At 35.9% G+C, this 25,240-nt stretch overlaps 1 protein-coding gene across 2 annotated transcripts in view; it reads right to left on the bottom strand.

Moving 5' to 3' along the window:
- Positions 1-25,240, bottom strand: part of LOC145673562 (uncharacterized) — a 97,678-nt gene that overhangs the window by 48,986 nt on the left and 23,452 nt on the right. Inside the window, exon 1 of one of the 2 annotated variants that reach the window (XM_081743386.1) lies at positions 23,480-23,671. The exons of the other annotated variant lie outside the window; for it this stretch is intronic. The gene's annotated coding sequence lies outside the window, so the exon portion shown is untranslated. Of the gene's footprint in view, positions 1-23,479; positions 23,672-25,240 lie in introns of those variants that run through there. 2 annotated transcript variants of the gene reach the window in all.

Here is a 25,240-nt window from a genome sequence, read left to right as displayed (position 1 = left end):
AGATCTTTGCATTAACCTTGAGGAGCTTTGTGAAAAACAGTTCTGCAGATTTTATAACGCTTGCTGATATACGAATCTGTCCTAAGGAAAATGAAAAGTCACAGTTTCCTGACAAGAATATGTAAACAATTCTTGATCTTTGATGTTCCAACTGGATATGACGTTATGCCGCATCCAAGAGGAGCATGATAAGCCATTACCTCTCTTCTCATTCTCAGATAACTGGTGGCAAAGGTGATAACTGGAATAAACCTTCTTGTTTGCAAAATCCCACAATCATGTATAATTCTTTACAAGAATTTCTGTCATAATGGTGTATCAACAGCAGGAATACATCGGTGTTTCTACTCACCACAATTCTTTCTGAATTGTGAATCATAGCATTGAGTATCATTGTAGAATCTGATTCTTCATACTTCCCTTTAAAATATTGAACATGAATCTCGATGTTTGACTCTTCTGATCTTTAAAACTACCAGAAACAACAACAAAGAGTTCTGAAGGTGATAATTCCAGTAACGCATTATCTACTTATGGTCTACTTACTCAGAGTGCTGTGACCTTTTCTTTTTCCTACGACTGACTCGTTTATCAGCAAACGGTATTGAATCTGCAGAACTTTTTCACAAAGTTCCTCAAGGTTAATATGTGATGATCTGTGATGGAGCTAGGCACCTACTTTTAGGAAAATGAAGCCTGGGGAGATTACCTCCAACTAGTGATGCTCTGAAACAACATATAAAAAGATCACATTACCAAACAGCAACTTGAGAAACGTTGGTAAGTGTAAGATCTATCTACCAAGGCCAGAAGACTCCGGATGGTACTTGGAGGATCAAATTCTAAGACGAGTTTAGAAAACACTCGAAGATATTCCCAAGGCTTGTTAACAGATTATAATGTGTAGCTGCCAGAAACTTGAGTGCGTAAGTTTAAAAAGCAAGAATCGCAGTTTCTTGTGCACTCCAATGTGTAATTGTCCGAGCGGGTATAAAACTTCAATATCAGTTAATGAGCAGAGTGATAAAGACTGAATGATGCATTAAAGACACCGCAAATTTCTTTATCTTTTTAGGATATAAGAGTGATATAACATTATTCACACCTAATTCTAGAAATCAAATAATTTGTTCTCTTGTGTAGAGATTTCTTAAATATATGGTTTCCTTCTATTACGTTTCTTATTATAGATTTATTGTATTATAGCAACTGTACACAATCTTTATAATAGGCAAGTGCTTCTTCTGTAAATAAAATTTAACAATTTGAAAACTGATCATTTATAAAATGTGGTAGGCGTATCTTATTTTTGCTTATTTCTTACCGTTACAGTAAGTATTAAGAGGGAAAGGTATCAGGGACAAGTATAAAGAAACAGACTTGGAGATTTTCTCATACTGTGTACTAGAGAAAGCTCAGTTTTGATTCTTCAGAGAAATTTTGTGTTTTGACAAGGGCTATTTCTCGGAAAGCCTCTCAATTGATATCAAAAATAACTATTTTTAATTAGATTATAGACAGACATAATCATCAGGTTTATATACTTCCAGGATATATATATATATAAATCATCAGCTGCTTATATCTACCGTTTCTGGGAAAGTAAATCTTGGGCCCCACCGTGAACATTTTTGCACACGACAGAATAAACTCGCTTATACCTCAGACACTATTACAGTACAACCCCTCAAATCCGAACTAATTGGGGCTGAAGCCTGTTCGGATTTCGGGAGGTTCGGATTACCCGGGAAATAATGTTACGTACTTATTAGCGGTAAATTAGCGGTAAAACAACGACTGAGGCTAGACAGGGTGGCCCATTGGTCGAAAGGGCAGTGACCTTGACTGGCCGGTGTACACTCATGTCCAAAATGATTGTCGCATATCTATAACTGTCTTCTTGTAAGAATATAATTAGATAATGATTTTGATTAAATATTAAGTCTAAAAATGTTAAAACCTTAAAAAAACTAAATTTGTGTGATTAAATCTATTTTTTTTTTTTTTTTTTTACTATTTTCCAGCTGTAGTTATTATTTTTTTTTTTTCCTGAGAACGTGTTCGGATTTCCGAGGTTCGGATTTGAGGGGTTGTACTGTAGTCCTACACTAATATAAGTATACATTTTTTGAAAGAGCATAAGTTGGCGAAAAAGGTTTAGAGGAAACACCTTTCCGGATTCGATTTTCTAAATAATCTGTGGCTAAAAAACTGACCTCGTGCGCAACCAATATTGAGTAAAAATAAAAATAACAAGAAAACCATTATATTTAGCTCAAAATTTTACTAGAATTAAATTGTAGAAGACAATTAGACAAACAAAATGAAAAATGTTTGGTCGCTCTAGCTTCAATATTTACGGAGATAGTGAATAATACAAACGGCTACAATTTCTGTTTTTTCCCCTCCCCGCCCGTGATGTGCTTTTTCTGGCATCCGTCATTTTTGTGATCAGTGATGGATATATATTCAAAAAATATCGGATGACAATTTGTTACATGATTTGCCCTTAAACTCGAAAAGGAAAGTACTTTTGTTAAGTTGATGCCCAGACTATAAAAATTTCCTGGCTTTGCTCAAAACGAGTGGAGCAAGACGAAAGACATTGCAGTTATTCAACTTATTTCTCCTTGCATTTGGTGCAGCTGCAACCAACTTTTGCAACTTTTCTTTTCTTCCAAATAAATTCCTTTGCATCGGCCCGAAATCGAACTAGTGATGAGCGCAAGAGTCTTAGTCTTCCAGTTTTTGCAAGAGTCTTGCATGCAAGACCAAGACCAAGGCCAGAAATCCCGATGCAAGACCAAGACCAAGACCAAGACCAAGACCATATCTGCAAGACCAAGACTCTTGCGGAAGAGTCTTGCACAAGTACCGGATCAGTGGTAGAGCGTTCATCTCTGGAGCTGGAGTCCCTGGTTCGATCCCAGTTGGCACCATTTGAGCTTTTTTTGGTGGATAGACACCGTGTGTGTAGGTTTTCTAGGGATTTTCCCGTTTCCTCCTACTTTCTTCATTCCAGCATTTCATTCATTTCTCATCATCACCGTCTCCCTTACCCTCGGTGTATAATCGTGGCACGTAAAACTAGATATTATATCATTTCAAAACATATTAGTGGTATTCTTCTTCCAAAACTAAAGAAAAATATAGAATTCAACATCGGTAATTCCGTACACCATAGGTGCCGACTACATGGGTGTGACCTTGACTCCAAGGATCAAGTATCCGTTAGGGATTTTTAATGTGTGCTCAAAAAATTAATATCGAAATAATATTTTCATGACATTGACAAAAACTTACTGTATGTGACTGCAAGTTTGATTTTCATGGGCGAGTGCTTATACGTTGAATAATTGTTTATCAATATAACTTTTAGCCTTCTCAGGTATATGGCACACGAGGATTGATCGACATAACATTATAGAACAATAAATAATCCATATTTCATGTGAGAATGATTTTGTACCGTTATTTCAAATAACTTGGAGTTTGATGCTGTGTTTTTGTATTTCTAATATAGGTCAAAAGTATTTGTATAAATTGAGATTACACAAAAGACATGGGCAGTTAAGTCGTTTTCAGTCAAATTATTCTAAAATATTAAATGGTTTGATTATAATCATTATTATTTTATTTTTCTCTCTTTTTTGACCAATATTGCTAACATATCATCATCATCATAGCTATTCTGCCATTATTGGCAGGTCACTTGCAACTCAGAAGCTTCGATGTACGGTGGTCCTAAGCTAGTTTCTTCGTCTTGACGTAGCAATTTTCTGTTTTAATACTTTCCTCCAACTATTCTTCTTTGTCCCTTCCCTCTCTTTCCTTCCACCATATCCTCTAGCATGACCCTCATAATAAAGTTCCTCCTCAGCCAATGTCGCAACCAGTTCCTTTTCCTCCTCTTAATTACATCTAAAATTCTTTTCTCCTCCCCTACTGCTACTATTTCTAACACCTTCTCATTCGTTTTCCGTTCAACCCAACTAATTCTCTCCTTTTTTTCGAAAGCCTCCAATATATTTTTCATCGCTTCTGCGTAATGTCCATGTTTCTGTTCCAAACAGAACATACATATTGGAATCAGTAAAACTAAATCTCAATATTTAATTGGAAGTTTGTTCAATACAAAGATTAGGTACTCTTGCTTGAAAATAAAAATTATCTGACGCCTTTAGAGTGTAAAAATAATTTAGCAAGTCATGCTATTTCAGTATCTGTGCCGTCTTGATTTTCTTTCATGCGTCTTAGGAGTGGCCTCCCCAATTTTTGGGAACCAGTGGAGTATTGAATATGTTATATATATATATATATATATATATATATATATATATATATATATATATATATATATATATATATATATATATATATATATAAGATTAGCAAACGTTGTAATTTATCTTATAAGTAGTGAAGCATGGGGACCCATTGAAAAAAAAATAAAGGTTATTCCCTATGTTGTGCACTATCATCATACTTACACGAAGGTAAAGTATATTACATTTAGAAACATACATTGTATTTCCGTTACTATTGGCATATTGTAGAATTTATCCAGAGTAAAATTTATCTATGAAAAGCATAAGATTTCCTAAAAGCAAGACTTGCAAGACTCTTGCAGCAAGACCAAGACCAAGACCAAGACTGGGTATTCAAGACGAAGACCAAGACCAAGACTGGATGTGCAAGACCAAGAGCACGACCAGCCGGGTTTTGATCTTGGTCTTGGATTTGCTCATCACTAAATCGAACAAAGCAAGTTCAGGCAATTAGATGGGAAATAGCAGATCAATTGGAATCCGACATTGTTAAATTTGGTGGCTATAATGTAGTACATGCGAACTGGGCATTTGTCGATCAAAAGAAAAATCCCTTTCGACAACTTTCCGCGGCATTCATTCAAGTTGCCTCTTTACATCATACAATACTTAGGCCTACCACTGATAATAAAGTTGATTGATTGATTGAGGCTTAATGATGATGGCTATTTGTCTCCGCCATGACTTAAATAAAAGTTAGAAACAAACAGATCAAAATATAACAAATATACTGCGGGAAAAGACAAGTAAAAGTCTACAACAACAGATAAATAATAAATACTAATAATTAGAGCAACCCACATTATACTTTATTTTTCTTTATGCTTTATTATTTTCCAAATTATGCTTTATTGTTAATTTCAATCGTTGTTTTACATTAATCGTGTATAATGTATACTATTTACTATACACTAAATATTCTAAATATCTTGACCTATTTAGTAATATTTTATACAACCAGTTTCTTTCATATTTAATGAACTTTCTACTTAATGCACTAGTAAAGATATATACTTTGCTGAAGTCAGTTTTTTTATCACTTGTTTGCGCCTTACAGATGCACCCACCCACCCACCCACACACACACACACACACACACACACATATATATATATATATATATATACAAGGGTGCCCATGTTGTGGTTTCCAAGGGGCCAAGTATAAGCGACGTTTCAAATATAGTTTCAAATTTTGCTGTAGCTAATTTAAAAATTCTATTGAGTTTTCGATATTCCCAGGTACAATTTCCTCTTAGGGGGTGCGGCGAGGGCTCCACCTTGCCCCCCCCCCGATGGGCTCTCTTGTATATATACGAGGGTCACTACGAAAGTTTTGAGATACGCATTGTTGTGGCAAAGTATTTGAATTCCAACAATTGCGTTCGGTAGTGGTATCCAGAGCGAAGAATCGAAGCAAGTTTCAACTCGCCTCGCTTATCGGCGTGGCCGTATCGCCTTCACTTGTTTGTTGACGTGAGCAGTATTCGGCTGTCTAGAATGGAGCTCGAAAGGGAACATTTTCGGGCAATGATCCTTTACGATTTCAAAAGTGGTTTGAACGAGACAGAAAACTTTGACCGTTTGCAGGGGGCATTTTGGGGATCTTGCTCCTTCCCGCGCTACAATTTTTCGGTGGTTTGGTGAATTCAGAAGATGCAGGACATCGCTTAAAGATGAAGAGAGAGTTCGACGTCCGACAACAGCTGTGTCGGATGAAAACATTGCCGCTGTGGAACAAATGATTCGAGAAAATCCTCGAACAACTTTCAAGGACATTAAATTCTACAGTGAACATTGGATCGCCAGCAGTAACAAAAATTCTTCATGATAATCTTCGGCTCAGGAAGGTTTCATCTCGTTGGGTGCCTCACACTTTGACTGAACAGCAGAAGCGCATGTATGTGGAATGGTGTGAAGAAATACTTGCAAGATTTGATGGAGGCAATTCTAGACGCGTCTCTGACATTGTTACTGGGTATGAGACTTGGATCTATGAATTTGACCCTGAAAATGAACGCCAGTCTACAGTTTGGATCTTTCCAGACGAAAATCCACCCACGAAAGTGAAGCGACCGCGAAGTGTGGGGAAGAAGATGGTCGCAACTTTCTTCTCCAAATCTGGCCATGTTGGAACTGTTCCACTTGAAGAACAAAGGACTGTTACTGCTCAGTGGTACACCATTGTTTGCCTAACAAAAGTATTCCAGAAGCTTCGGGAACTTGTGATGCTGGGTCCCCAAATATGGAAACTTATTGCTCTTTTGCATTCTGATTGGCTTTTAAGAAGGATCGCACCCAGGATACATGGCATGATACACTTGTACACACGTGGACGGCGTGACAGTCACCGCAGGAAGAATTCAATGACATGATTTTTGACTTATCCACATCTATCTATGACTTGTCCATAGATCCTTAACTATTTAACCAAATTTCCATTTTTTTTTTTTTTTTTTAAGATTTTAAAGGAAGTGACGCATACACAACCAGATGGTCAAAGGTTGACAATGGTGTTGTCCATAAGGGCTCTACTGAAATCTCTTCATTGATCTCTGCTCATATAAGAGTACTCTGTGTTATCTTTGGCCCAGCTATATTCAAGAATAACTATGATTTTCTATCTCAAGTATTCATAAACGCGGAAATTTTCGGAATTCAGCATTTTCTTGGAATAGGAATAATCCTGAAATTCAAATTATTTCGAATTGCTTAGTTTTCAAAATTCCAGAATGTTTCCGAATCCTAAATTTTTTGAATTTCGATTTTTTTAAATTCTGAATTCTTCTGAATTCCGGTAAAATAATGCTTATTACGGTTTTCGAAACTACATTTTCCACGTACCGGAATTTTATGACAATCTTTAATTAATAATGGTTCCCCAACCCCACAGTACCCTAGAATCTATCTGATACCCTTTGACCTTTACGTATAAATTACATTACTAATGGATGTTCAATGAATTTCAAGTTAAAAAGTTTTAAATTTTCGCTTCTTTATACCTAATATCCAGGGCCGGATTTCCATGTTTTGCGCCCATGGGCGCTAGCGAAATTGCCGCTCCTACGTTGGATTTGCATTCGGAAGGTTGTGTGTTCGATCGTCACCCCGTCAGATCGTCAGATTTTCACTAAGTTACATACCTCAGTTTAGTTGCTTTGTTAAATAAGGTAATGTATTCGTAGCTTTCATTGCAGCGACGGATTTTCAACTAGACAAACAAGGCAAACTAACTGCCTACAACTGCAGAAGTCAAAGAGGTCGGTAAAGGAAAAATCAACATTTACAACAATTCTTTTTTTTTTTTTTTTCTAAATTATTATTGTAACGTTTTACGTTTTGTTTGGTGCATTGTATTATTGCTATAAAATAAGAAACCTAAATTTTGTCAAAATGACTTCTCATAATTAGTACCTTACACTGGTCAGAAAGCGTTGGGTGGCGTTATCTACTAAATTGCAAACCCAACGTTCACTACAACAGACACTGTGTGAACGCGCTCATTAAAGTGAATAGTGATGGGCGAGGGGCTGCAGGACCTCTTAAGGCACGTTTCCATTTTACAAGAACTTGTAGCTGTCATTTAAAAAAATAAAATAAAAATAAAATAAAACTTGCACCCTGATCTTTTTATTTACTCTTTAGACGTTACAACTTCTTGAAAGCAAAAAAGATATTTCTACCCATGCAGCACTGCACTCTAGTGGACAAATAGTGAACCTCCGCATTACAGGCTTCTGCCTGGATGACAAATGGGTTTACCTGAATGACCTGAATCATGGTGGAAAGACTACAAGGTGGATGCAATGCAGTGCTACATTCTTGTTGCTCTGGCGCATGACGTCATCTTGGTCTTAGACGTGGCCAGCGAGAGTCAGATGAACTTTTAACAAGCGTCTGCTCGCTGGTATCTTACACGCAAACTTCTCTTCTATTTATAGTGATCTTCAAGGAAGTAAAAATTTTAGCACAAACAATAATTATATAAACGTAATGTAATCAATGCTTAAGCTAAGTGAATTCAAAGGAAGATACTTACAATAGCAAAAGAAACAGCAACATCAGTTCATATTAAACAACTTTGAACCTTGAACAAGCCAATATTACCCACTACATTTTCTGCTTTTTCTTTCTTTTCTTTTCTTTTCTTTATTTCTTTTTTTTTTTTTTCATTTTTAAACATCTGAAGTAATACAGTCAAGTACGTATAGGCCTGAATAATCAATAACACAGTGTGTCGTTAATGCATCTCATAATTATATATTTATGTATGCTCAAGTATATTTTCCTAACACATTGATCGGTTTTGATTTACTATTATTATTATTTTGCTTGAAAGAGAATTCTTTACTGATGACCCCATATAAATTTTGAGAATATCTCAAGAGAGAATTCATGGTTTTCGTCAACAGAAATGCACGTACGTATATTTTCCTTATGCTTGGACAGTTTTTTTTTTTTTTTTTTTTTTTTTTAAGAGGTTGCTCCTATGTAAGTTTCATCAGAATCTCAGGGGAGGTTTAAAACTTTATTGAGCAGGGACGCACGTATTTAATATTTTAAACATCGTTTTTATTTTTGATTTATAAAAAAAATTCATCTTATTTGAAATCGCTGATCGCTTATTTATAGAATTTGTATCTGAACAAAAGGTTTGGTGAAAGTGACAGTTCTCTGAATATTAGTGTCAAAATTTATGCCATAACAAACTGTATTATTAAACATTTGTACGAAATAAAACGTTACATATAGGCCCTACTATTGTGTTCTAAAAATATATAGAAATAAATATGTATATACAAAGCACCTCAAACAAAGAAATTGTCAACATGACTATTTCAAGCAAGAAACAAAGTACTAGGCGTAGGTGAAGACGATGTAGGGGTGTTACAGCTAGACTAGAAAACATATAAATCATTAAATTAAATAATTTTCTTAATTTTCTTGATAAGTTTTCTCTTTTCTGCCCCGTGGACTACAGAAGACAAAAGATAAATGCAAGTGAATGGTTATGTGGAATTTGGTGGAATGAGAATGCGGGAGTACCCCGAGAAACTCACGGACACGATGTTGTCCACCAGAAACTCACTTAACCGAGAAGTGGACCAGTACCCCTTGCACCAGAGGTGAGCCTTCTGACACTGAGCCATCGTGCTTCTTTGATTGGTTGAGATTCTACCATATTTTTAAATTTACTGCAGTCATTCTTAATTTTGTAATTCTGGAGGGAACCCCTAAATATGTATCCAAAGTAAATTATCCAATGTTATGATTAAAATGAACAAAAATTTCAAAATCTGAGTGTAAAAATGTCCCGACAATATCGCCCTGACATGGTAGGTGGATACTTTATTCTCTTGATCTAATACATTGTTATATATCTTTGTAACCGTTAATCGTTATTACGAACCTTCCATTCGTTAGTTAATTTGAAGTTCAACCTCCCGTTTTAGCACCGAGGCTACAAGGAATGCAGACCTCCAGAATGAAATGGGACCTGAACTACTTTAACGCGTTCAATGCTCTCCATTTGCGTAACTCGAGGGAGGTAAGCCTCCTAGATCATCATGACTCCCTTCTCGAGTTACATGCCTGCCTCTGTGGGAAAAATTTTATCTCAATATCTTATCTAGAAGGAAATGATGATAGAAATGATCACCTCTGTCGGTTCTCCTCCCTCATGATTTCGAATCCGGGTCTTGCCTCAAACATCGTCTTTTTAAATCGTACTATTGGATTTTTGTATGCAGAATCAACACAAGCTACTGTAGCCTTATATACTATTATTACATACTATTAATACTAAAAAGAAACTACATGATGAAATCGCTTTTTTATAATTTCATTTAACATTGCATTTATTCATTACTTTTTTGTAAAACTTACCATATTTTAGGTTTATTTTGTCCTGTCGCCTGCAAGCTAAAATCCATTTCTGGGGACATTCCCCCTCTTTTTGAGGAAATCTAAAGTATTTTATATTAGTTCCCTTAGTTTTTCTGTAATAATTACTACAGCCGTACACTGCACAGTTAGGCATTCTCAATATCATTCAAAAGAACAAAATAACAAAGAATTCCCACTTGTCACTTAAAGCCTCGCCGTTTCCCGTTGTCCCTTGCAAACCAGATGACGTCACAGCCACGACAGCGCTCCAGGCGACATGCGCATGCAACCACCTTGTAGTCTTTCCACCATGACCTGAATGAAGTCTACCTATATATTGTATTTTTATTTACGTTTATGTGGCTTTCAGATAATCCCTATTTTTAATTGAGTTCAAAAACGGCATTACACAGCTCCAACATAAGCAAATCCTTACATTTGGCCTTTTTCTAAACAAAGAATCGCAAAATTTGAAATATTAAAGAAATTGCCCTTAGGGATGCGCTCGAGTCGAGACACACTTTGTAAAATTCAAGGCGAGTCGAGACAAACGTATTTCTCGACTCGAATTTTCGAGTCGAGACACGAGTCGAGTCGAGACGGCTCTTAAAAATCTCGACTCGACTCGAATGTCTCGAAAATCTTTCTATAATTTTTAATATTATTTTGAAGAAAGTATTCACTCAGAAACAGCCTTGAAACCAATTCCAGCTTTTATTCCTTCAGAAAGGTACAGAACGCATAAAATTAATAGTTAATCTTTAAAGATTAAGATTTAATTTTCAGCTCAATTAAGTTAATTAGAACTAATTGTTAATGTCATTGTATTTGGTTGTACTGCCAATATAATGATAATAATAATAATTGATTATCTAGTTTGTATAAAACTATTATCCGTAGTCTAAATCTAGTTTGTATAAAACTATTGCGATAAAGTGAACTTCATAAATTCTATGAATGAGCAGTTGGTAGTCTATAGTAATTTAGCATAGTTATAATTATTGTGTTTTCGTTCCCATGATCGCAATAGGGTTACGTAACTTCTGGATCATTCGCTTGCCCAACTATTTTGAGGCTTTAATATGTTGCAGCATATCACGAGCTACAGATAATATATAATGTAACATTTGTTGTACATCACATATTATGATACGAGACTATTTTACATAGTATATCTTATGTAATATAAATAAAATAAAGAGTTTGTTTGTGTGTTTGTCTGTCTGTTTGTGTGCGACCTGGGGACCAGACGAGTGGACCGAGAGTTCCCAAAATTTGGTCACGGGTACCTTGGTCCAGGCCCCAGATCAAGACGAAGCGTTTTTTTTTATTTCGAACCACGGGGGTCTCGGGGGGGGACGTTTACTGGGACCGACCTGGGGACCAGACAAGTTGACCGAGAGTTACCAAATTTTGGTCACGGATACCTTGGTCCAGGTCCCAGTCTAAGGCGAAGCGTTTTTGTCAAAATTGAAATCAGGGGGGTCTCAGGGGGCGTTTACCGAGACATGTAGTAAAAGTAATCCAAATTGATCGACATTAGTGTCAAATCCATAGTTTTCACAGTCGCTGAGATCAATGGTGACACTTCCATCAGCGATGACTTGCAAATTAAGCTACCATTCTATGCGGACCGGGTGTCAGCGGGTGAGGAATACCGAGACATGTATAAATAGCTCATATTGATTGATACTAGTGTCAAATCTATAGTTTTCGCGGTCGCTGAAATGAATGGTGATACTTCCACAGGTGTTGACTTCCAAATTCAGCCCCCATTCGAAGAATGGGTATATTAAGCTAGTATTACAATAAATGAACTGCTTGGATGCCAAGAACTAGTACATATAAGTACCTTTCACTTCTGTGAGTAGGTATTTTTTTAAATGATTTTTGTAAACACTAAATTATAAAACAATGAACTACATACAATAGTTATGGTTTTGGTTCCAAACATAAAAGAAATATGGATTGTTCATGAGATATTGAACTTTAACTTTCACTACTGGAAAATTTCAATTTTGGAGTTAGGCCACTTGGTATCAAAGCAGTTCACTGTAAGATAAATACATTATGCACATTAGTAGCATAGTTGTTCAGGAGCCTTCGATTTCCGTCCTCTCAAATGAAAGCTGAATGATTGCTTGATACATGCTGACTATATAGGAGAAATAGTGTATTAAGTTTTCGAGCTTTGGTGCGTATTCGTATTTACACTCTGATATAACTTTAAGTTCACACTCAAATCGAGCTAATTGTTTAATGCATTTCGAAAGCTTTTGTTTTTATGCAGCTCATTAAGGAAAATCTATTTCATAATCGTAACATTTATGTACTAAGAAACTATGAACGTAAAGTGGACTCGACCTAGCCCCGTGGCTGCTGTGACTCAGTGGCACAGCTTTCACCATTGGTGTGTGAGGACTCTGATTCTGTGTGTGTGTGTGTGTGAACTCCGTGGCTAGTGTACGCGTCTTTGTAGTGGAAGACTCGGGTTTAATTCCCGGCGCGAGCTCATATAGTTCGAATTCCACGTTAATCAGTAGGTCTATATTTCATATATCCTCGCTGCTGAAAGAGACGGTAAAGTCAAAATCAACTCAACAATATATATGTGTGTGTGCTTATGTGAATTTCCTAGTGGCTGTATGGTTAACACATACGCCTTGATCGCGGGAGACTCTGGTTCGATTTACGGTGGAAGCTCATGAAGTTGTTACCGGTATCCCACTTTAAACTGTAGATCCATGCCTCATATAACCATACATACAATATATATGCCTTTGATACACTTATTTTCCGACTTGGAAGCCATCGAAAATTTCCGGACACAGAGTCCCGTAGACCGAAAATGAGAAACATGGCTACAGAGTAAAACTGCCATAAAAATTTAAGCTTTTTAGGCTAACTTAATCCTTATATATAATGCAACTAGCTTGGCCAAGTTATAATGGAGGAAATGCTATAATTTTCAACACTCTGAGAACAGAAAATGTTCGCCAGGTATTATTATTCCCCCTCTCCTGCAGAATGAAAACCCTGACTAAAACTCAATATTATATATATATATATATATAAACTATTTTGTGTAATGTAACAAACAGTGGCGGATAGTATTCATGTTTTCTTACAGAGGTCCTTACGAGGGTTCGCTTCCATCTTCCTCTCCCCAAGAACTAAGATAAATTAAAAAATTGCGATTACTTGTTAATCTTGTAAAATTGCGACTACTTGTTAATCTTGTACAAAGGACGCAATTAAAGTCCCAGTGTAACACCCCTTCACATTTAGATTTTTCCCCTGGAAGAAAACCAGTTATTATTGTTTCTTGATTTCTCAGTCTCACCTACATAAACATACAAATAGAATTAAAGGATAGGACATGTTTAGAGTGCTTGCACGTGACATCTAACTATATTTCTCATCAAATGTGTCACAGATGAAAATGTCCGTTTGTACTGCCTCTATTTTCTGGTGCATATGTTTCATTTATGTTATGTTGCTAAAATTCGTTAGGAAACAAGTACACACTGCGCCTGTGTGCCTGACAAAACGTAAATCTACTGGATAATTATTTCTTCACTTTCTTAAAAAAAAGAAAAGAAAAAGTAACCCATCTTATGTCGGCTAACAAAAGTAGGTAGCGGACCAAAGATAGCCGTTGTTTACCTAAGGTCGTTACATTCAGTTAGAGGGAAAAGAAAAAATAATTTAAAGTTCAAACATTTGTTTTGAACTGCAATATACTTCTTCCTTTTATTTTAAGAACCATTTCCTTGTCATTTGTCTGCATCAGAAAAAAATGCAAAAAAAATCACTAGAATGTGCCTATTTACCCAAAGTACGTACTAGATCACTAGTTCAATAGTAAAATCACTAAATCTAGTATTATACGAAATCATAAATGTGGCATCCCTGGGTTAGAGCGAAAGTAATGGTTGGAGTAAAAACTAGTCCGTATTTCTACTGCGTTCTGTTATTGAATTCACAGAAATGTTCGAAAATAAATTCAAGAAGTAAAACACGATCCTACAAAAGACTGTTTACTTGCTTACTGTTTTTAGTATTGTGAACTGAAACTCAAGTGCGCAGTCATGTTGAATACTTCTGTCCCTTTCTACTTTACAACTTGAGGTGGGATGAGGGTCAGGATAGATCTAGTGATATACCACTAAAGGAAGTGCTTCAGTACAGAGTCGGAAGCGGTATGTTTTGTTTATACTACTTACAATGTTACCCCCCCCCATAAAATATAAATTCACCCTTTTCTCCCTTCCCTTTTTCGAATACAATGAACCGACTCTTTTGCTGAAGAAAGATGCTAAGAGAAAATTGAAACATCTGTGTCTAAACTTTCTTTGAAGCGCAGTCTTTTGTATTTGTAGGGTTTTGCGAGTGTTTTCACATCGATATGAAGAGATAGTTAGCCAAATCTTTTACCATGGACTCCTGATGCGAACTGACCGTGAGTAAACACCCGATCTCGCTGTGCTCAATTTCTCTCGCACACGTGAAATGGGTTTGTTGTTTCCAAAACAAATAGGAGGTTATCTTGTGCTTTTGCATTTCTGCACGCACACAGGTACCATTGCTATGTTTTAATGATCAGAAGAAATATTAAAACCATCCGATATATATGATACGAAACAGCTAACAGAGGGAGGCAAAGATTATAGTATACCAAGTTTTCCACGTGGTACCATTATGGAGGATAAATATTTGATAAAGTCAAGTAGATGCGCTTAAACCTATTCCATCTGTCCTTATAATTTTTCTGACCTCATCAATTTCTCAGGAGAATACGTACAACATATGTCCAAATTCCATATATACTCTTTCTAAACTAATGACTAAACTCATTAAGAACACCAACTGATATCAATAAACAGGAAAGAAAACAAGACTTTATACTTCTATCATTTGGTACACATCTCTATGAAGCATAACTTGTTTCTTTTTGAAATAGCTCCTTCGTGTCACAGCTGTGGTTAGTTTTGTTTTGTGTTAGGGTGAAAGAGAGAAATGCAACATTTGCTTCGCGGTGAAGTTATATATATTATTAAGAGGAGCGGTGATAAGCGAGGTTTAACAGAGTGCCTTTCGGATGCACAATTTAACGGGTAGTTGCAGTCCGTGTTGAGAACCGAACCAAAGCTATGTAAGACATGTTAATATTGAGCTCTTTTGTGGTAACAGTGAACTTCAGAAACACACAGAAGACTTTGAAACATCAAGCTAATGTAAAGCAATTGAAAAATAGCCTACCTATCGCTGCATCTTTTCTGTGGCAAGGAACATGCAGTGCGCAGCAACAAGAATCGTGTTAAGGACTTTTTTCGAATATAACATTCCCTCCCACACCATAAAAGACAATATAATGTTTGTTAAAAGAAAGTGCACATAATATTTTTAAATTTTGTTTGTAATCCTATCATGCATAATTATAAATAATGCCTTTCATACTACGAGAATGAGTTCAACTATACGTCATGGCCCCTCTAAAGCGGGGCCGCGGTGGCTCAGTGGTAGATCGTTCACCTCTGGTGATTCGGGACCCTGGTTCGATCCCAGCTCGCACCAAGTGAACTTTGTGGTGGACAAACACCGTGTGCGTAGGTTTCCTCGGGGTTCTTCCATTCCTCCCACTTTCTTCATTCCACGATTTCACTAATTTCTCATCATCACCCCTCTCCTTTAGCCTAACCGGCATAACCGTGGGACGTAAAACTTAAAGAATTCACTTCATTTTTTCCCTCGAAAGCGATATTTTTCAAAATTATTTATTGTTAGATATTGTAAATTTACGGTATCTATTTTAGTGGACGGAAAATTTTGCATCTAATCGGATAATTTCATGGCTTCTAACAGGAATTCACAGTGACGAAATTTGCATCACTGTCTTTTGAAAGGATGCCTAGAAAAAATACTACTAGAAAATTACTGAAAACACAAAATGGATTTGATAGCCAAATTCACGTCATCTTGGTGCGTCATTTTTCTTTAAATATTTGTATTTAGTATTAGATTAGTGTTTAGTGTCCCTTTCAGCATCAAGGCTATATGAGACGTGAACTTACAAATTAACGTGGGTTCAAAAGCACACGAGTTCCCATCGGAAATCGAACCTTGGTCTCCTGCACCAAAGACGCGTACGCTAATCATATAGACAAGGGTGTTCAATATTTAGTAATGTGTACATAAAGTTGTGAAATTGCGCTTGTATAATGGAATGCAATTCCTTCTATTGACATAAACCTTCACAACACTCAGCTGGACAAAGTATCTTTAAAAAGAAAATATCACTCTTTATGTTTCAGTTCCTGGTTCGACTGAAGAATGGAACAAATTGCAATGAGCGTTTTTGGATCCTACTTTGTGTAGTTGATTCATCATAAGCTTGGTATTTGATACGGATATGAACTAAAAACGTACAAATATTAAGTCATTCAAATACCTTTAAACAAAAATTGAATATGAATAATGTATATATATATATATCGTTCCTGAAAGAGCCATGTTATTTCTTTAATACAAATACATGAATACAGTTAGCTCCTCTTAATGAAAATAAGTGGTGGTTGGTCTTTAAAACTAGTGTGGAAAGATTAGTGAAGAATCTGGCATAATTTAGAAAAATATATGGTAATTCAGGCCCGTGTTTGGCATCATCAATTGTCTCAAGAGTGGCAACCCTGACTTAAAGGTTCCGCTTCGAGAATAATCGATTCTCTGGGATTATCAGATATACAACTCGAGTTGGAACAGTATTCTCTATAACAAGCTTTGAAGCAGGTAGTATATCTGTTGAAATAAGATATTTCTGAGTATATGAGTGGAATTCAGAACTATTTTGAGTCAGTTCAACTTGTTTCTAGTTAAGGCAAGGTAAATCAATCCCCGGATAGAGAAATAGATTACTCTTATGTTATTTCTGAGTAGGGAACATCTAACATTTTCACGGGAGACACTGTCTTTTTTATGGATATTGACATTTCCACATATATTTAAGATTGCTAGCAATACCTGGTTTCTATAGTAACGGAGCAAATCATAGGGATTTTAGAGTGAGAGCCTTATTTGAATTGTGAGCAAGAAGGATGCTTGTTTACGAGGTTCAAAGACTGTTTTTAAACTACAGTCTGACTGTGTTCAACTGAGTGTGAACTTAAAGAATACTGGACTAGTTCTCGATGCGAACCTAACCTCAAACGAATATTCTGCTGAAGGCGCTTCACTTCTCTGGTGAGAGGAATTTTCTTATATTCAACCAACTCAATCCTATAAGTAACAGAATTAGCCTTTTTGATGGAGAGTCTGTTTATAGACCATTCCATGTTTAGGACTTTAGGCCAGACAGCTTTCTGATTATTGAAATTCTCTTTTAGATGTGAGGCAGTATGATGTAAGGAAACACATGTTCTGCTCTCTCATGATTAAAGCACAGCTTAGCTGCGTTAAAGAAAATCGATTTGAAGTTATAGTTTCATGAAGGCTTAAGTAAGCGACTTCTTCTCCGGACTGAAAAGTTGGTCTTTTATTTCATGACAGTTAACTTAAAGAAAAATCTTCTCAAATCAGAGCACCATTCTTAAACATTAAAATATCCTGTATGGACTGTGGAAATGCTTTATTTATCAAAGTTTCCCTAAACATGTAGTATGTACTACTCTGTGCTTGTTAATTACCCTAGACAAACTTACCGGGCAGTTCAAATTTTTACAGTTAAAGAAAAGATTACAAGACTAATAGTTATTTACTATATGTTATTTTAAATGCAACACTAGTACAATAGAAGCCACGAACTCATTTTCTTTTCTTTTCTTTCTTTCTTTTTTTAATCGCACACACAAGAACACCTGTACACCAAAATGATCATGTTCGACAATGCTCCTGGGTTCATTGCGTGTTTCTATCTCTTGGTAGATGAATGTTTGTCCAGAATCACTATTGGAAATCGGGTTGCAGACCGCGAAATGCATGTTTAATCCTTTGAGACCTGGTAGTAACATTTGCGTACATCATATTTGCGAACACAAAATACTACTTAGTAAATAACCAGTGGATAGTCTTTGATACTACTTAGTTTATTATCTAAACAAATTAGATGGAGCACTATGGCTCAGTGGTAGAGCGCTTACCTCTGGTGCATGGGGCTGTGGTTCGATTCCCGGCAAAGTAGTTTTGTAGTGAACAACATCGTGCTCGTGGGTTTTCTCGGGGTACTCCCGTTTCCTCCCACAATTTCATTCCAACAATTCTTCCATCATCATTCACTTACTTTAATCATTATCTCCCTTAGCCTAACAGGCATAATCCTGGGACGTTAAACTCAAAGATTTCATTTCATTTTTAAAAAAAAACAATTAAATCATAATTAAATTGAAGGCTTATTCTTTTAGTATGGGAAACATATTGACACCCATGGCCGTAATCAGGCTTGAAGATTTGGTCGGACAGACATCATTTAGGGACAGGCTCTTAAGTATTCTTTTAATAAACAATGCTGAAGAAACTAGACAATCGTGTTTTAGGATTGTAGAAAGCGACCGTGAATTATGTTCAAACACAATTATTATTATTATATTTATTTATCTGACTATTGGATCTTTACATTACAGTGTTAAACAAAAGAGAATAATTGTTTGTATAATCGTATTCAAGAGTTTTCTCATGCTTAGTTTTGTAAACAATTCAATTACACTTATTTGGTGTTTATTTCTAGATAATAAGTCCTAATACAATTTCATAAAGTTGTAATTCTTCTTTAGTTTGTATCACTTTACACAATGACAAATCCAAAAAGTGTGTTGCATCGGTGCAGTACCAGTTTTTCACGTTTTTCAAAATTTTCCAAAACCCAAAGAATAATCTTTAATTTCTGATATTTTAGTAGTCACAAATTACAATTTTACAATGTAGTCAATGTTTATAATTACTGGGCAGTTGGACGTTTAAACTAATGACATCATAATAAAGTCAAAACCATAATTTTGAGTTTCTGAGTTTAACGTCCCGTTCAGCAGCGAGGCTATGTGAGACGTGGACCTACTGATTAACGTGGAATCCGAACCACATGAACTCCCACCGGGAATCAAGCCCAGGTTTCCCACGCCAGAGGCAAGTATGCTAACCGTTAGCCACGAAGGAGCTCCACCATAATTTTAGTGGGCAATAAGAAATATCTCGCCAGTGCTTTTACAAGAAATAAATAAAATTTTATAAGTATTAAAGAATAGTGGTAAGAGATTTTATAATAGCTCTTTTATTTATGAGATATGAGTATTTTGAAAAAAAAACTAAAGAATAGGTTGGCGGAACCACAAAAGACTCGTAAAATAAACTTTATTATAAATACATACGCACCTTACTCACCTTTTATAATTGCTATGCTCACGTTCTCCATAAAAACAGAAATTCTCTTTTAGTGATACTTTACACAAGATCACGAAGTGGATTCCAATTTAATTAAAGGCAAAATACAATACAATAATCCACAAATATTGCCTCAAGTGAGTTTAAAGATTTCTAAACATTAGTGCGAAACCGGGCTCTGCCGTTGCGATCGATTTGCAGGTCTTGAGACGAAAGTAAGAACAATATAAGTAAAAACATAGTAAGTAAAAACAATTAATATGCGTGTAACTTTCCCCCAAATAGGTGTATCTTAAAACTAACCTCACCATTTTTTTCCTAATTAAATTCCAGCCCGAAATTATGTATCATATTACCCTATTCCCATTTTGAAAACTTGACCTTAATTCAAACTGGCGGATTTCAAGATGGCTGCCGTCAAGGTCATACCTACCATACGACTTCCCCCCTGGACTTATATGTATCCACATGGTTGTTCTTCACTTCATTAACGCTCCGTTTACAAAGGGTAGGAAGGGTCTTCTGTAGTAATCTCTAATAACCACATCACAACTCTTAAAAGTTACTAAAAAAATAGAAAACATGCAGCATGGCAAAAAATTGTCATCACAAGTAATGCATACATGCCTTCTATCAGCAAAAAAAAAAAGTTTCATTGAAATTGGAGCCGGACATTTGAGTGATATTCCTTGTGGGATGTGATTGAACGTGACGTCAGAACGCATCGCCCCCCTTCCCGGAATTTACGGGAATTAGGTGACCTGAGTGTGCACATGTGGTGTCAGCTCTCTCCAGCGACCTATCAAGGATCATTGCGTGTATGCCAAGACGTGTCGCCGTTTTTATCCATGCCAAAAGTCGACATACTGACAATTAGGTAGGTAGTCATAATGATCTGGCTGATATATGCGTATATTTTAACTCGTACATTTTGTCTCGACTCGAATTTCGAGACGTCTCGACTCGAATTCGAGTCGAGTCGAGACAGAGACTGTCGAGTCGAGACACGAGTCGAGACAACATTTTCTCGAGTCGAGTCGAGACAGGCTTAAACCTCGACTCGACTCGACTCGTGCGCATCCCTAATTGCCCTTCATTCCCTCTTCAACATCGAAATTTTTAACAACGCTGCAACATGTTTTCAGTTATTTATAACGAGGAGTTAATATGCCAAGTTTCACGTCCCTAACTTAAGGAAGTTCTAAAATACTCAACTCTCGGTAAAACATTTGAACTCGCATTACTGCTTCCTCCTTTGGGTTCCTGTTTTAATTAAAAATCCTTTCTGATTCCTTGCTATCATATTAAAATTATTTTTCTTTCAAATATCACATTTTTAAATATATTAGTATGGCCTGGGCCAGTGGCGTAACTACAATGAAGCGAGTGGAGCAGTTGCTCCAGGGCGCACTGTAAAAGGGTGCATGGGCGAAAAAATGAACACGGAAACTGTTCTTTATGCAAAGAACGTTTGAAATCATTTCAAAAGGTACGCTATGACTATTGCAGTTAATTGGCAGCAGCCGATACCGGAGGCGGATCGAGGAATTTTTGAGGGGGGGAGCAGGTCTGAAAAATGAACTTGAGACATTTTTTGATATTTGGTTCGCTAACTGAAAGTGTGGACTGCAGTGCTTCATAATACGTATTTCTAGAGGCGGCATTGAGGAAAGCCATGCTGTTCAACACGAGATAATCCAGGACTGCCATGAAATGGAAACGCATACGTTATCTGCCATGAGTGGCGAACCCACACAGAATCTTCGTTTTGAGAGAAGTTTTATAACTTTTTTTTTCCCAACAGCCTTTGAACAAACGCTTCGTTAGAGACTAATTTATATAGTTTACTCCTCATGCATCGTAGCCGGCGATGCCTCATGGAATATGGATTCCTTTCAGGAATAGAAACCTGCTTATATATATTTTTTTTTATTTTAGGAAAAGCTGAAACATGTATTCCTTATTTTTAATTAAGAGTTCAAATGTGGAATTAAATACCTCCAACTTAAGCAAATCCTTACATTTGACGTTTTTCTAAACAAAGAATTGCAAAACTTGAAATATTAAAGAAATTGCCCTTCATTCTCTCTTCAACATCGAAATTTTTGAAAACGTTGCAACATGTTTACAGTTATTTATAACGAGGAGTTGATATGCCGAGTTTTACGTCCCTAACTTAAGGAATTTCTAAAATACTCAACTCCTGGTAAAACATTTAAACCCGCATTATCCTTTCCCGCTTTGAGTTCGTATTTTAATTAAAAATCTTTTCTGATTCCTTGCTATCGTATTAAAATGAATTTCCTTCCAAATATCACGCTCCTTTTAAATATTAGTATGGCCTAGGCGTTGATCAATGGATTACTTTCACTCTTTCATTGGCGCTTTTCGCTTTAGGAGTGCAAGTTTCGTAAACACTGAAATACGTAGTCCGTTATATTAAAATTTAAGTTTATATAGGATATACCAAATTTCACAACTTGAACTTCAGCAAATGTTCACGCTAGGTATGTTGTGAATGAAGATTCGGAAAATTTAAAACTGTATTAAATAAGTTCTCCCCCTTTGCCCCTCTTAGACGAGAAATTTTAGAAAACTCTGCTAATTAGTAGTTATAATACTGATTTCACTCCACCAACTTAGGAGAGTCTTCATATTTGACTAAGATATGAAATTTTTATCCTCAATTACTATAATAATTTAGTATAATCCCTGAAACCACAGAAACACGTTTTCCCTTATTTTTAGTTGAAGAATATATTCATCAAATTTCACTTAAGGTAATTCTTATAATTTTCTGAACACATAATGGAAAATATGAATATTATTTAAATTTGTTCTTTTTCCATTTTAATTGTTGAATTTTCGAAAACGCTAATAACATGTATTCAGTTATTTCAATGCAGTTTCATCTTCTTGTTTCACTGTTTCAGGGATTCGTAATATACTATTCCTGAAGAAAAAAAAAAAACATTACTCTCTTCAGATACTTATTTCTGAAAATCTACCCTTATCCCTTGCTTCATCAGCAAAAGGAATTGTACGTTCAAATTTAACGTCTCTACTTCTAATAGTGTTTCTGGTGCAATGATGACGCCCCACTTATCGTCTTTCGTATAATAATTTATAATTTCAGTATGCTACCCTATTGAAACATTGGTCTTTTACAGTGTATGAAGTTAGAATCACAGGTTGTAGATGTACCAGTAAACTACTCATAAAGAAACAAACATTGTTAATGAAAAGTTTGTTAAATTACGTACAAAATTTCACTGAATTTAATAATTGTAATCGCATCTACACACATGAACACGGCGGCCATGAGCTGAAGGAGTTCCAAGAGTTAGATTCTCCATTTTTACTCCCTTATATGTAGCCGATCTCCGAGTCTAAATGATGAAGTCACAAATAAAATCAGTGACGTGGCTCATTGATAGAGCGTTCATTTCTGGTGCATGGGATCCTCGGTTCGATCCCAGCTCGCGTCAAGTGAGCTTTGTGGTTGACAAACACCGTGTGCATGCCTTTCCTCGGGATTCTTCTGTTTCCTCCCACTTTCATTCATTTCTCACCACCACCACCTCGTTCAGTTTACCCGGCATAATTGTCGGATAAGATTTCACTTCATTTTTAGAAATAAAAACATCTCAATCAGTAATTTATTGAATATCGTTGCACCCTTGATTTTTATATAAAACTTGTTATGGGGCATTTAATGAATCCCAATAGTTAATTTTCCAAATTTTCATTTTCTTATAGAGCCTGCTGTATTTTAACAGCGCAGAAATGATCGAATATTTTGTAGTGGAGATCATTTTCATTTCGTATAGGCCATATATCCGTTTATAATACCGGTGTATAAATTAGATTTATAAAACATTGCAATTTTGTACTTACGTAATGTTGAAATGATCTTTGTACTCTGAAGATAATATCTAAAATGTTTACTTATGTTAATAATAGAATAAGTAAACAAAACATTTGTAGCAACTCTAAAATAATATAACATACTATTATATCGTATTTTAATCATTTTACCGGCGAAATTATTTTCTATATTGGTACGTGCACTGCATGTTTCATCTTGAAATCTCTTGAATGCGAAGCAAAGATTGTAAAATCAAAGAACAGTTGGGAGCAATAAGTGTGTTTTTATTCACTGAATATCAAACTATTGGTGCTACCATCTAGCGGCTGAAAACTCAGTTATTAAACTGTTGCATTGCGTTTATGAAACTGATGAGAGAAAAAAAGAAACATTATTGAATATTAGAATATTTCATTTTATTTTGTAGAAGATAAATGCAAGCAGATATACATATATCTGATGAATTCTAAAACCATGTACTTTTACAACCTGTAAACATAAAAATAATGATACAAAGAAGTTCTGCCAACAATATTTTGGTTGTCACTACAAGTAAATTCAAATCTCTACTTTTCACCGAAAAGTCCCTACGGAAAATTTTGCTTCAATATTAATGCTAAATATATAATCACGCCTTACAAATGTCTTTATACATAAGATTACTTACCAGAAATCCTTTAGAGGAGACCGGGGCTTGTTGTAACAGGGGCAGGTTGTGACAGCTATCAGTGTAAACAATATACTCCACCTGGCGACGCTGATTGACGTCTAAAGTCACGAGTTCACAGGCTATTGTTTCCCATCAGTGTGAGTCGCGCCAAGCCAGAGCAAAGAAGAAAGTTGGTTTTAAGGAGGTCTTGATCTATTTTTCAAGGTAAGTTTGATTTCTGTTTTCTTCAATAGAAAATAGTTGGAAATATTAATGTTTTTTTTTTTCTAAAAACTAAAGCAACTATAATACGCATGTAAATGGTTTTGTTTGTTGGTAAAGTAAAATTGAAATACTGAATTGCCAATAAAAACAAGAAAATACCCATTGGGGCTAGTTGTGACAAACTGCTAGGGGTAAATTGTGACAAATGTCACAACTGACCCCGCAGGAAACCAGACAATAGAACTTTATTGTATAATTAATTTTATTAATTTTACATAAAGGATATTTTTAATGTTTTGTTAGGACGTGGACACATTATTAGTATTGGGAAGAAATTTCCGATTTCTAACGCATAAAATCATTAGGACGGTGTTGATTGTATATGCATCAATGTTTGCATATTTAGACTGGTTTCTTTTGCATATGTCTCTTGTGGATGAGTGTACTCAAGGAATCCCGAGTTCGATTCCTGGTGGAGACACAAATGGTTCGGATCCCACCTTAGTTGTAGGTCCCTCCTTAGGACGTCATTACCATTCCATGGAAAACAAAGACAAACCGCCATGGGTTCACCGTGTCCAGAGACCTTTGAATCAAAGACTTGCCTTTGAACAGAACACCACATCATCATTAGCAATAACAACAACATTCTTTTGCATGTAGTTTGCAGCAATTTGAATTTGCATTTTAATGTTTGCTCCAATCTTTCTCGTTGCAGATGGTACTAACATATAAGAGAAAGACAGAGAGGGGCCAGATACCAATTGAAGTGTACATAGATGCAGCACGAGCATACCACGAAAAAAAGGGATCTTTAAGACAAGTTGCAGCACAATATGAGGTTAATAGACAGTCACTGTACAGATTCTACAAGAAGCAGTTTCTTGCAGGTAATTAGAACCTAGGACTCAGCTTA

This window comes from Thermobia domestica, chromosome 16 (genome assembly GCF_964235325.1).
Source record: "Thermobia domestica chromosome 16, izTheDome1.hap1.1, whole genome shotgun sequence".
Lineage (NCBI taxonomy): Eukaryota > Metazoa > Arthropoda > Insecta > Zygentoma > Lepismatidae > Thermobia > Thermobia domestica.
This window is presented reverse-complemented; position numbering and strand designations above follow the sequence as displayed.